This window comes from Pinus tabuliformis, chromosome 2_1 (assembly GCF_031772625.1).
Source record: "Pinus tabuliformis cultivar Carrire ecotype Pingquan chromosome 2_1, CPIR1, whole genome shotgun sequence".
Taxonomy (NCBI): Eukaryota; Viridiplantae; Streptophyta; class Pinopsida; order Pinales; family Pinaceae; genus Pinus; species Pinus tabuliformis.
This window is the reverse complement of record NC_142299.1, coordinates 652,523,474-652,538,204: the sequence shown is the minus strand read 5'-3', so window position 1 is coordinate 652,538,204 and position 14,731 is coordinate 652,523,474.

Below are 14,731 nucleotides of genomic sequence, written 5' to 3'. Positions count from 1 at the left end.
TTTTTGGGCAGTTCAAGTTAGCAGTTTGACCCATTTCTCGGTTTTCATGCTTGTAGAAAATTCACAGATGTAACTTATTGATTTCTAGTTCTATTTTGGAGTCTTGATTTTTTATTGTAGAGGATCTCTTGTGCCCATAATTACAGCTATTTCCATCGAGAGCTTTGTATGTAATTACTCCAGTAAATAAACAAAGTTTCTGAATTTTGTGTTTCTTGTGTTATTTGCAATTGTGGCATTTCTCAGTTTATTTGCAAATGTTATTTTATTTTTGCGGTAATTTCATGGTTCTTATTCTGCAATTGCTTGGAGAATTTATCGTAGAATATTTTAAGTAGGTTCCTAATAAATTTAGGAAAATTATAAACCAAGACATTAGAGTGGTATTAGAGCATGATCTTGGCGAGCTATGGGGAAGCTTGAAATATCATGGAAGTGTAGGCATGCATGCATAGTGATGGGTCAAACTAGGGACATTCCAATGATTCAAGGTATATGGAGTACACAAAAGTTCATGGAGGACACAAAAAACAACAATGAGATAGTTGAAGAAAACTATGAGGAAGTAAAAGAATTGTGGGCCCATCTCAGTAACATTACGGGGGTAAATTGTAGTCATCCTCATCCCCATCATAGGTGTTAAAGCCTAGATCGACCTCAGGTTGAAGGGAGGCAATCCTAGGATAACCATAAACCAAGCTTAACCTGGTAGCTAGCCCTACCAGGTCGAGAGAGGGCTCTCTCCTTGTCAATATCAGTTGAGATGACTGATTAAAATATGGATTTTAGGCTAGGTATAGTTGCTCTAGGGTTTTTGGTTGATTTTGATGGTTTTGTTGCTAGATCAAATGGAGCAGGTAGATTTGGGTCTGGGAAATCAACTCAGAAATGCAAGGTATTCTATGCGGCGAGGTAGGAAGGTGCTTAAGCACTTGAAATTAAGTAAGATTGTAGTTCTAAGACTAGTGAGGAGCTGAGGATGGCATGCAGATAATGAGTCCTCTTCAAACAGTAGAAAACATCAAAAACTAAATTAATTCCCAAGGCAGAGCACTGTAACCAATGTATTCCACCTATCTATCCTAATTTCATTTAATTAGAAGAATGAATAAGATTGTGGAACACATAGCACATGGGAAAAGCTAATTATAGAAGAAGAAACAATGCAAAAACACATTACCACAAGAATCCCACAAAAATAGCTACAAATCCTGGTTTATTTCCTTGCCAAACTGTTGATACAAGTGTACAATGAAGCCCAAAGCATCCACAAGAGTCCAACCTTTTCAAATGACTAAGAAAGTACATAATATAGGCATCAAACCACCTATGCTAGCCATTAGGGGTCGAATTGATGAGAAGAGGGTGGTTTCAACCATATCTAAACTAAGAACAGGAATATAGGTAGTGGAACAACTTACCTCGAAAACCAAGGAAACTGATTCATTTACCCCCAAACAACCTCAAAATGATGTATCTACCCTCAAGAGTCATTTTTCAATTACATTTACATAACATAGCATAATTTACCTTCATAGATTCATCCAAAATTAGAGTAAAATTCAAATTGTAGAGAAACTAGGAGAAATTTTGATTTTTGAGCAAAAATGGTAAAATTCATCCTATACACAGTGCCATTGATCCTATGTGCAACGCTTTTTCAGACCCAATTTTGCGGGTCTTCTCCTTAACCACATTGAGCCCAAGATGGCTTGTTGGAAAGGTATGGCTATATAGTTTTCGGAACATCTTGAATTTCTGAATTTGGAGGTCATTTTCCCCCTCAAAAGTGGAATCTCCGAGGACTGCTTCCCGTGCGTCCAAAAAGTGGCAGAGAGGTCATTTTTTGAGGGTTTTTTTTGGCCATTAAGTGACCAAGATCTGCTCCAAATTTGATGCAACTTTTTGGGTTTTCTTATTTTTTCATTCTAAATCCAAATATGGAAGCCATTCTTCCAACAAGTGCCTCAGTCAAAAGCACAGCGCCAGTGGCGCTACGCACCTATTGCAATTTCCTGTGTTGCAAAATTTAAAATTTGAAAATTACAAAATTTTACCAAAATTTTCCCAAAATTGGCACAAGGCATTCTCATTAAGTGATTTTATGGGCTAGTGAGGCCTCAGCTAAGATTTTTAGCTTGTCATGCTCGTTTTTGCTCCTTAAGGCCTTTTTCAACTTAGCCTTAAGCCTCTGCATCCTTGCATTACATATTTTGTTCCGGGTCAAATAGTGATATGCCAAGTGGCAAAGCATCCTCTTGTCTCTATTGGCCTTCTCAAGCAGCTTTTCAAGGTGTATATTGACCTTTTCAAGCCAAGTTTTCCAGTCATTCTCAATCTCTTGCTCAATGGAAGTCATCTTGACCTTTTCCTTTTGCCGTTTTTCCTTGATCATTTCCATCTCCATGAGGGCCTGCTTGTCAGTCATTTGTTTGTTTTCATGCTCACGATAATTAATGATAATGTATTTGGCCCTTACCAGCTTGCCATTTTGTTGGGTGTGGAGCCTGATTATCTTCTATATTCAAAGGTATCGCCACATAGGACCCCCGTTGCCGCCCGTAAAATATTTGCTGCAGGGGGGGTCCAAGGGGGGGCAGCTGCGACCTTTGGGAGCCCCCCCCCTGGCGGGAGGTTTCGGGGGCAGCGCCCCCGAAGCTAAAAACAACTGTAAAATTGCCTTGTAAAAGTATAGTAATTTCTAGTCAATCTGGGCCGTTCATTAGGCGGATGATCTGATGGTAGAACTTATGTTTAGTTTAGGGTTTTTTGCCCTAGAAGGCAACCCCTCTCTTTGTATGAGGGTATTGTATTTGAGGCTGTGAGATAGATGTGTATTCTGTGTGTGTGAGAAACAGAGAGGTGAGACTGTGAGAGAAAACAGAGGATATTACAGCAGATTTGCTGTAGGTTGTGTCTCTTCATTTTGTTGGATAATAAAAAGGAAGGACTGGCTGTTCAGGGTGGACGTAGCCCAAACTGGGTGAACCACGTATATCTGTGTCTCTCTTGTTTTGTGCGTTTTCTGTGTTTATATTTCTGCAATATTTTATGTGTTCCATTGCTCCGTAATATATAATTTTCTAACAACTGGTATCAGAGCCGAAGGTCTATTTGGATAATAAACTCGTAGGAAAGGAGGATTCCTGGTTCGAGTGGGAGCAATGGCGGAAGATGGTAAGTTTAGGGTCGAGAAATTTAACGGCCAAAACTTCTCGCTGTGGAAGATGCAGATGGAAGATTATCTGTATCAGAAAGATCTATACCTACCATTGGGCGGAAAAACAAAGATGCTGACGGGTATGAAAGACGAAGAATGGAACCTTCTCGATAGAAAGGCACTCGGAACAATACGGTTGTGCCTTGCTGCGTCAGTCGCCTTCAACATTTCGAAGGAAACCACGATAGAGGGTTTGATGCAGACGTTGTCAAAACTATATGAAAAACCCTCGGCCTCAAACAAGGTATTTCTTATGAAACGGTTATTTAATATGAATATGTCGGAAGGTGGATCTGTTGCAAACCTTTTAAATGATTTTAATACAGTTACAAGTCAGTTAAGTTCTGTAGGGGTAAACTTTTATGATGAAGTTAGAGCTCTGTTATTCTTGTGCTCATTACCAGAAAGTTGGAATGGTTTGGTAATGGCCATTAGTAACTCCGTTTCTGGATCTAGTACTTTAAAGTTTGATGATGTTGTCGGTGCTATCCTTAGCGAGGAAATGCGATGGAAAAGCTCCGGTGAGACATCGAGAAATGCTTTGAGTGCAGAGTCTAGAGGAAGAAAAATGGAAAGAGGAAAGAGCTCAGGATATCGCAGTAAATCAAGGAAAGGCAGATCCAAGTCCAGATCGGGGATAGTGTGCTGGAAATGTGGAAAGAAAGGACACCTAAAGAAAGACTGTAGATCTCGGAAGGGAAAAGAAGGAGATGCACAGCAAGAAAACAATCATGAAGCAAATGTGACAGGTGAGGTGTTACAACATGCTTTGATTCTTTCTTTCGAAAATATTACTGATTCCTGGGTGGTAGATTCAGGGGCTTCATTCGATGCCACACCTGATAAGAAATACTTTCATGACTATGTTCAAGGAGATTTTAGACAAGTTCGTCTAGGTGATGATAAACCCTGTAAAATCGTTGGAATGGGTAAGGTTCTTGTAAAACAGCAGAATGGAAACCAATGGCTATTAAAGGAGGTAAGGCATGTTCCAGATCTAAAGAAAAATCTGATTTCAACAGGGCAGTTAGGCGGTGAAGGTTGTGTGACAACTTTCACAGATAAAGCTTGGAAGGTCACTAAAGGAGCCCTGGTAATAGCAAAAGGCGAAAAGGTTGGTACATTGTATTTATGCAATGGTATTTCTAACTCTGTTAATGCTTTAACTTCCAGAGGAGCAGATGCAGCATTATGGCATCATAGGCTCGGACACATGAGTGAAAAGGGGATGAAGATTCTTCACTCAAGGAATTTGTTGCCGGGTTTGAAGAATGTTGATTTGGACTTCTGTGAGAACTGCATTTATGGAAAACAGAAGAGAGTCAGATTTCTCAGAGTTGGGAAAGAAAAGAAGAACGAAAAATTAGAGCTTGTGCATACAGACGTATGGGGACCTGCTCAGGTATCATCTCTCGGTGGCTCTCGTTATTATGTTACTTTTATTGATGATGCAACTAGAAAAACTTGGATTTATTGTATTAAGAATAAATCTGATGTATTTGATACTTTCAAGAAATGGAAAGCTTTGGTTGAGATTGAGACAGGAAAGAAATTGAAGTGTCTTAGATCAGACAATGGAGGTGAATATTGCAGCAAAGAGTTTGATAGGTACTGTTCAGAGCATGGAATTCGCAGAGAGAAGACAGTTCCAAGAACACCACAAGAAAATGGTGTGTCAGAAAGGATGAACAAAACAATCATGGAGCGTGCAAGGTGCATGAGATTGCATGCAGGATTGCCTTTACAGTTTTGGGCAGATGCTGTAGATACTGCTGTTTATCTAATAAACAGAGGGCCTTCAAGTTCCTTGGATGGTGGTGTTCCAGAGGAAGCATGGACAGGTAAAAAGGTAAACTACTCTATTTTAAAGCCTTTTGGTTGTGAGGCCTTTGTCCATATTGATAAAGAAAATAGAACAAAGCTTGAGGCAAAGTCCAAGAAATGTACCTTTATTGGATATGGTGTTAATGATTTTGGTTATCGCTTATATGATTACGAAAATCACAAAATCATTAGGAGCAGAGATGTAATATTCAATGAAAAGGTCTTGTATAAGAATCAGTTGCAGGAAAAGAAACAGGAAAAGGAAAACAAGGAATACGCAGTCCTTGATGAAATCACTGAAAAAGTAAAGGTGCATGAAAATAATAATAATCAACAACCACAACAACAACAACCACCACAACAGCAACAGGCACCCCAAACACCTGAAAGTGGTGTTAGAAGATCTACCAGGATAGGTAGACCCCCGGAACGATACTCCATTATATTATTTATTGTTGACTGATTCCGGTGAACCCGAATGTTATGAAGAAGCAATGCAGGTTGAAAGCAGGAAGAAGTGGGAGGTAGCCATGGAAGAAGAGATGGACTCCTTAATGCATAACCAGACTTGGGATTTAGTCAGGTTACCTGTAGGAAAAACTACATTGAAGAATAAATGGGTTTACAGGCTGAAGGAAGAAGATGGAGGAAAACAGAGGTATAAAGCTAGACTTGTGGTGAAGGGGTTTGCACAGAAGAAAGGTATTGATTTTGATGAAATATTTTTTCCTGTTGTTAAAATGACTTCAATCAGAACTATTTTAAGTCTTGTAGCAGCTGAAGATTTGCATTTTGAGCAGTTAGATGTAAAGACAGCCTTTCTCCATGGGGATTTGGAGGAAGAGATATATATGCAGCAGCCACAAGGATATGAGGTGAAAGGGAAGGAGAAACTAGTGTGCAGGTTGAAGAAGAGCTTATATGGCTTAAAACAGGCTCCAAGGCAGTGGTATCTAAAATTTGACAAGTTTATGTCTGAACAAGGTTATACTAGATGTCACTCTGATCATTGTGTTTATTTGAAAAAGCAAAATGATGGCAGCTATATTATATTGTTACTGTATGTAGATGACATGCTTGTTGCAGGATCTAACATGCAGGAAATAAATGTGCTCAAAAGAAAATTGGCAAATTCATTTGCAATGAAGGATTTGGGAGCTGCGAAACAAATCCTTGGTATGAGAATAACTAGAGACAGGAAAAATCATAAATTAACATTGTCTCAGAATGAGTACATACAAAAGGTGTTGAAAAGATTTAACATGCACAATTCAAAACCAGTTAGTACACCTTTTGCTAGCCATTTCAAACTTAGCAAGGAAATGTGCCCAAAGACCCAAGAAGACATGGATTATATGTCTAAAGTTCCATATGCATCAACAGTTGGAAGCTTAATGTATGCAATGGTCTGCACAAGGCCTGATATTGCACATGCAGTGGGAGTTGTAAGCAGGTACATGAACAATCCAGGAAAGGAACATTGGATGGTAGTGAAATGGATTCTCAGATATTTGAAAGGTACCACAAATCAAGCATTCTGCTTTGGTGGTTCAAACATCTCCCTACAAGGATATGTTGATGCAGATATGGCAGGTGACAGAGATAACAGGAGGATCACTACAGGATATGTATTTACTGTTGGAGGAACAACTGTCAGTTGGGTTTCAAAAATCCAAAGTGTTGTTGCACTTTCAACAACAGAAGCAGAGTATGTTGCTGCTACAGAGGCTAGTAAAGAAATGATTTGGTTACAAAGGTTTATGGGTGAATTGGGTAAGGAGCATGATATGGGCACGTTATACAGTGATAGCCAAAGTGCCATTCATCTTGCAAAGAACTCAGCATTTCATTCCAGGACTAAACACATACAGCTCAAGTACCATTTCATACGATCAGTGTTGGAAGATGGAGAGTTGAAGCTGGAAAATATAAACACTAGCCAGAAACTTGCAGATATGCTAACAAAAGTTGTAACCAGGGAGAAACTGAGAATATGCTCAGTTTCAGTTGGTCTTCAAGGATGACGATGAAGATGAGAAACAGCCAGGTCCAAAGAGGAGTCATTTTCCAGCAAATGGAGCAGCGGTGGAGTTGCTACAATCAGTCTCCAAGTGGGAGATTGTTGGGTGTGGAGCCTGATTATTTTCTATATTCAAAGGTATCGCCACATAGGACCCCAGTTCGAAATGGGGGCGGCAACGCCGCCCGTAAAATATTCGCTGTAGGGGGGGTCCAGGGGGGGGCGGCTGCGACCTTTGGGAGCCCCCCCCCCTGGCGGGCGCTGCCCCCGAAGCTAAAAACAGCTGTAAAATTGCCTTGTAAAAGTATAGTAATTTCTAGTCAATCTGGGCCGTTCATTAGGCGGATGATCTGACGGTAGAACTTATGTTTAGTTTAGGTTTTTTTGCCCTAGAAGGCAACCCCTCTCTTTGTATGAGGGTATTGTATTTGAGGCTGTGAGATAGATGTGTATTTTGTGTGTGCGAGAAATAGAGAGGTGAGACTGTGAGAGAAAACAGAGTATATTACAGCGGATTTGCTGTAGGTTGTGTCTCTTCATTTTGCTGGATAATAAAAAGGAAGGACTGGCTGTTTGGGGTGGACGTAGCCCAAACTGGGTGAACCACATATATCTGTGTCTCTCTTGTTTTGTGCGTTTTCTGTGTTTATATTTCTGCAATATTTTATGTGTTCCATTGCTCCGTAATATATAATTTTCTAACACATTTAACATCTGAGTATGTGCCTATGGCTGTGAACACTTGTGGTTGTATGGACAATGGTGAAGTGAAAACATAGTGGAGGAATGGAGTGTATGGAGGGGTATGTGAATGTATGATATGTAAACAGAGTTTAGGGAATGTGAATGGGATTTAGGAGAGAGGGCATGATTTTATGGAAGTAAGTAGGGTTTGTATGGGAGTAGGTAGGGTTTGTAGGGTTTGGGGAAAGTGTAAGTAGGAGTGGGGAAATGTATGAGGGGAATGGAATTAGGGAAAAATATATGTGGGAGTGGAGTTTAGGGAGAGAGTGAGTGCAGTGTAATAGGATAGAGGGAATGAGGGTTTACTATCAATAATGAGTGATAACACTAAGAAAACTAGGTTTTAGAACAACAAATTTAGGGTTTTAATTTAAAAGAGAAAAGACCAAGCAAAATCTTCATGAAAGCACCCTAAACAATAATAAGATGACAGTACTTACCTTCAAGAGGAAATTTGGAAGTGATTTGGTAAGTTTGGAGGAATTTTAGGCTTGGTTGGAGAGGTGTACATCACCCTCTCTCAGGTGCTCAGTGCCTTTTCTATGTGAAGCGCCAGTGTAATTTTACACTGTCAAACTTTGTTAGACACGCAACGCCTTTTCTATGTGCAACACCACTGATCCTATGCACAACACCTTTTTCAAACAACTTTTGGAGCCCTTCCTGGTGTCCACATTGGGCATGTGATAGCGTGTTGGAAATCTTATTGAGTATTCTTTTCAAAACATCTTCAATTTTCCAATTTGGAGTTCATTTTCCCTATCAAAGTTCCAATCTCCCAAGACTGGTCAAAATGTGCAGAATGAGGCTGGCTAAATGAAGAGTGATGTTGTAGTCAATTTTTGAAGGTCTTCCTCAACTCCAAACTAATCTCATGATATCTCATTGGAAAGCTATTTGTGTCTCGTTATCATTTGACTCATCAAGCAAGTCATTTGGTGAACCAGGCTAGTAGAAATCTTGATTTTCATTAGGTCACTCCAGAGGGGCATCAACTCTCATGAGGCAATTGTATTTTTGAAATTTCTCTAAAACCATGACACTTGTGTAAAAAGTGAAGAATGTTTTTCTTCCTTGGCCTACTGTGGACAAAAAACACTCTTTCTAAATTCATCTTTTCTTGATCAAAAACATAGTTTGAAGAAAAAACGACCCTTATGTATGATGAATGGCTTGTTCCTTGGAATGACATATCGACAAATGATGGAGACCTAATGTTTGATGATATGAAATGCGCTCATTCCTTCTGATATCTCTCATACCTCCTTTGCTCAGCTATCTCTATTCCCATAGCCAACCCTAGCTCAGTAGGAAAGGAATTTTATGGTTTTAGTGCTTGTATCTCTTTTGTTTTGATAGGTGGACTAATGCTCAAATTATTTGACTTTTGCAGTGGCAGGTGCTTGGCAATATCACCGGGTGACCAAGAGCAACATGGAACCATTTATTACATATGAGAATGATAAAATTACATCAAATTTGAATATGAAATACAAATGCTATGTTTTCACCTCAAAACTAGTTTTGAGGTGAGAACTTCATTAAGCTTACAAATGAACAAATTTTGACTTTTCTGATCGTTATTAACCTCCTCATGTCTTTTCTGACCATTATTAGCAATAATAATTGAAATCTGACCATGGAGGAAACCTTGGACCTAATGAGATCAAAACCCTATCTAATTAATGAAATAGACTGAAAATGAGCATAAACCATTAACTGAAAGGAAAAACTAAAATGAACCCTACCATCGGTAGATCCATGACCTAATGGAATGCATCCTCATCAGAATGGGACTCCTAGTATGAAATGAAAAAGAGTAATTTTGATCACTGGTGGCAGTGGCGAAGACACTGACACTAACATTGGCTCCAATGGGGATGGTAGCTCCTTAGAGGTGCCAAGAACACCGTAGACCTAGTAGCCTTATCCATTGGGCATGGAGTCAAAAACTCAAGCTGAAATTACATGACTGAAAATTGATAACTCAAAGACACAAACTAACTTGAAACTGACTCAATACTAAAACACAACTGACAAATTGGAAAATATGCTCAAAATAGAGCTTATTCAATAAAACCTACTCTAACTGTTCCATTCATCACCCGATCAAGTGAATTGAAATAACTAATGCAACCAAGTAAGCATTTTTTCTACTGTTTGCATTCTCCACATGTGCTTGCTTATGAACAACAAGAGAGGACTACTGAAAGGCAACTCCCATGAAAACTTGTAAATAGATCCAAATTTTCCAAAATTGAATAATATATATTCTCTATCCGCCTCCAAAAATACTGCATAAGGATATTGAAAGTCATGTGCACTCGAACTTAACTCATCCAATGGATTATTGTTCTTCTCCTTATACCATGAATGCAAACTTTCATTTGAGCTTTGTGACAAGACTCATGATAAAAATGACAAAGAAATTGGCTGCCAGATCAAATTTGTACCAATACTTTTTTCAAGCTCACAGGTAGCTAATGGAGAAGGACTTTGACTGTAGACGTCATCCAACACATCAATTATTGGATTGTGAAAAAATTGAAAAGATTGTTGTAACCCATTTTCTATTGGTTCCAATTAGATTAAATAATTTTCAATAGGCTACTCATTTGAAGATATACTATGCAAATTTCCCTTCAAAAAGTGAAATGATTCAAAACAGAATGGTATGGAATTATCTTGCATCATTTCATCATATGTTCCAGCTTCCAAGTCTTGATATACAACCTGACAATAAATGGCTTTCGGGGGCTATAAATCTAGATATGAGAAGTTTTGAACAAGGATATCATTGCCCTCTAGATAGTCAAGATCGAAACTTATCAATAGTTGATTTCTGATTGCATGAAAGTTGTCTCTGATGATCTGAAACAAAGTAAAACAAAAAGTCAAAGATCCTTCCATTACTTCAAAATTTGCTGCACTTTCCTCCTCACTTCCATAGCTGATATGCATCGGTTGATCACTGTATTCGAGCTGCTGAAAGTGAACTTCCTCCTTCTACAAACGAGCTGTTGGTTTGTCTACAAGATTAGCTTCTATTTGGAGAACATAATCATCATCATACTAATCAAACTGAGGCAAATCATTAGTATAAAACACATAATCAAGCATACATGTCATATCAATGGATCTCTCTTCTCCAAGATGATCTATAAAACAATCATTATCATATCCGTGACAACTACAATAAGAAAGGAAATTTTTTGGATCAGCCACTTGTTATTCTCCAATCGGTGAGCCATGGTCTGGAACATCGTACTCATTCCTTGTGGTGATCTTCTGCATCATCTTTTCCACTGCACTTACCAAAATGTCGAGCTTTACCTCTAAAGATGTCGATTCCTCTAGATCTATGTTCTTCCTCTCTTCTTCCTCCAACTTTGCCCTTCTGATCAGCAAATTAGCCTCTACATCTACTGCATTGCTTTACATCTCTTCAAGTGTTGCAAGGTTCCTTTCTCTCAGCTGACACTCCATTTCCAGATCAAAAGCATCCAGATAGTGCAAGAGAGTCGATCCAGGAGGAGGTATTATATTAATCGCATCGAAAAGTAGACTTGGTTAAATCTGGTAGAAAATTGTTGTATTGTCTCTCCTGGCTATCTTTTCAACTGGTTATACTCTTCTATAATCAAGAAAAGGTTTTGTCTGACTACCCACTTGTCAAGAAAACTTTGATGAACTACTAGAAATCTGAGATGCTCGCATCAGGCAGGGTTTTGAACCAACTCTTGACTTTGCCTTGCAAAGAAAGAGTAAAAATCCTAATACTGACATCCTCTTCATCAACTCTGAAAAGGTCAAGAAAAGACTGAAAATTCAATACATGTCTCTCAACAGTGATGTTGTCACATTCGCCATCAAATCTTAGTAGATATAGGTAATGATTTTTAGGGAAAGCATGGAATATAGGAGGTAAAATGAATGGTTTGTATCAATCTAGAATTTTACAAGGTGTAGGAGTATGTACAGAAGGTGTAGAATCAGTCTTCATCAGGATCAAAGGCATGCGAATATTTGGTAATCACAATTCTCAATGGGAAGGAATCAAATGAAGGTCTAGGATCTTTTCTCGAATACAGTATACTTTTCAAAGTCTTCTTGACATTCTCGGGAAAAGAGAAGAAATAATATATAACAAAGATCATGATGTCTTGGATGAAATTCCAACTTGAATACCTGATCTTTCCATATTGTCCTTTCATGTTTCTGCTGGTCAGGTTCATCATCTAGTGGAGTCCTTAGATCTGATCTCCAAACTGATTTAGAGTTTCTAGGTGAATGATTTCAGCCTTCTGGTGTCCGATCATTGTCCACCATCAACAATTAGATCTAAACTTGATACATTTCACTGAGGAACATAAAACTACGTTCCCCAATATGTTCGCCACTATGTTAGAGCCTAGATCGACCTCAGGCTGAAGGGAGGCAATGATAGGATAACCACAAACCAAGATTAAGCTGGTAGCTAGCCCTACCAGGTCAGGAGAGGGATCTCTCCTTGTCAATCTCAGTTGAGATGACTGATTCAAATATGGATTTTAGACTAGGTATAGTAACTCTAGGGTTTTTGGCTGATTTTGATGGTTTTGTTGCTGGATCAAGTGGAGCAGACAGCTTTGGGTTCAGGAAATCAACTCAGAAATGTAGGGTATTCTATGGGACGAGGTAGGTAGGTGCTTAAGCACTTGAAATTGAGTAAAATTGTACCTCTAAGACTAGCGAGGAGTTGAGGAGGGCATGCAGATCATGAGTCCTCTTCAAATAGTAGAAAACATCAAAAACTAAATGAATTCCCAAGGCAGAGCATTGTAACCAATGTATTCCACCTATCTATCTTGATTTCATTTAATTAGAAGAATGAATAAGATTGTGGCACACATAGCACATGGAAAAAACTAATTACAAAAGAAGAAACAATTCAAAAACACATTACCACAAGAATCCCACAAAAATAGCTGCATATCCTGGTTTATTTCCTTGGCAAAGTACTGATACAAGTGTACAATGAAGCTCAAAGCATCCACAAGAGTCCAACATTTTCAAATGACTAAGAAAGTACATAATATAGGCATCTAACCACCTATGTTAGCCATCAGGGGTCGAATCCATGAGAGGACGGGTGGTTTCAACCATATCTAAACTAAGAATAGGAATATAGGTAGTGGAATAGCTTGCCTCTAAAACCAAGGAAACTAATTCATTTACCCCAAACCACCTCAAAATGATGTATCTACCCTCTGTTAGAGTCGGTCTTTTCAGCCCTCTATCAGAGATCAAAATCTCTTTTGTTGCATTTCATTTTAGGGGTCTCATTCATGTTCAGTCATTTGCATTCCATTAGGAGCATTGATCTTCTGACGGAAGGGTCTTGTCACTCATCTCCCTCATGTTGTGTATCTACTGGTCCATGTCTGATCATCAAAGTTCATCAAAATCTATTTTAAAGTCATTTACAGTCCTGTTTGGTCTTTTGATCAACAAAGAGTCATTTTAGGGTTTTAAACCTCATTAGGTCTAGGGTTTCATCTTCAAAGTGTTTAATAATGTCCGCAAGCACATAAGGGAGGCTCACAATAAGTTTTCATCACAAATTTCATCATCACAATCTTTGATCATGACATTTCTTCAAAACTCCGTTTTGAAGAAAAATCGTCAAATTTCGTCTTTTGTAATAAATACCATGTGATTTTCAAAGTTGTTTCAGTTGTAAAGTCCTTCAGGCGTAGCCCTGGTCATCCTTTGCTGAGTTCCAATGCCAAACATCCTTGCAAAAACATTGGAAAGGTTTCATCATTCAGCCCAAAATCAGAGGAAACAAGAAAATCAGAGTTTATATTAAAAGTGCCAAAGTCTTCAAACAGTGGGTTTTTCACATCAAAATATCAAGGTCCATGATATATAAGGCATTTTTGGTGTTTAAAAAAATCCATTCACATGCCAAAGGCATCATAGAACCAAAGAAAAGTCATGGAGGAGCAAAGACATTGTTTAAGGCTGAATTGTGTGTTGAAATAAGCTACGCGGCGCGTTGGCTGAGTGGCGCGGCGCACATACCTTCCACAGCACATTGGGCCAATTTTCACTGTGTAGAATTGCACTGTCGCGGTGCATACAGGAGGTGCGGTGCACTGGGTTTGTGCACAGCACACAGAGCCTCCAAAGCAGATTCTCACCATTTCTTCGTCAAATTTGCAAAACGACTCAATTATTTTTGCTCCAAGTAGTTTGTGAGTTCTTGTCATTTATTTTAGCTAGTGTTGCGTGTTGTTTGGAGGGAGGAATTTGGAAGTTTGGAGGTTGAAGATATAAACATTACCTTCTTGTCAAAACTGCCCCTTTGGGTATTGAAATGGTGTTTCAAAGTAACTTTGGTGCCAAGTATTCCATTCCCCACCCATTGTTCATTTCCTTTACATCCTCAAGGTCATTCACTCCTAAGCCCCTTTTTCCTATCCCTAAGTCACATCAATCCCTATCATTCCTATTTCCCCATCTCATTTGTAAAGTCCCTAAACCACAAACAATCAACTGACTGTCCCATTGTCTCCACATTTGACAAATCAGAAGTTTTAAAAGGGCAAATTTCACTTGGTTACAGTCCTTGTTCCCGCTATCCTATTTCTCCCACAATCTTTTCCCTTTGGCACACATTTGGCACATAGTTGGAAATTGGAGATAAAGACACCAAGTTCTCATTTCTCATTTTCAACAAACCAAACATACACTTGACATACACCTTGCAGAACCATGGAGATGGACACCGACATATCATATGAACAAGACAGTGATTTCCACCACTGAAACTGCATGCACCAGGAGGACTGTTGGGTCCCTATAATACTAGTGATTACCCCATTACTATTGTAGTTATACCCCTTATTTATATTGATGTACCCATGTAGTGCCCATAT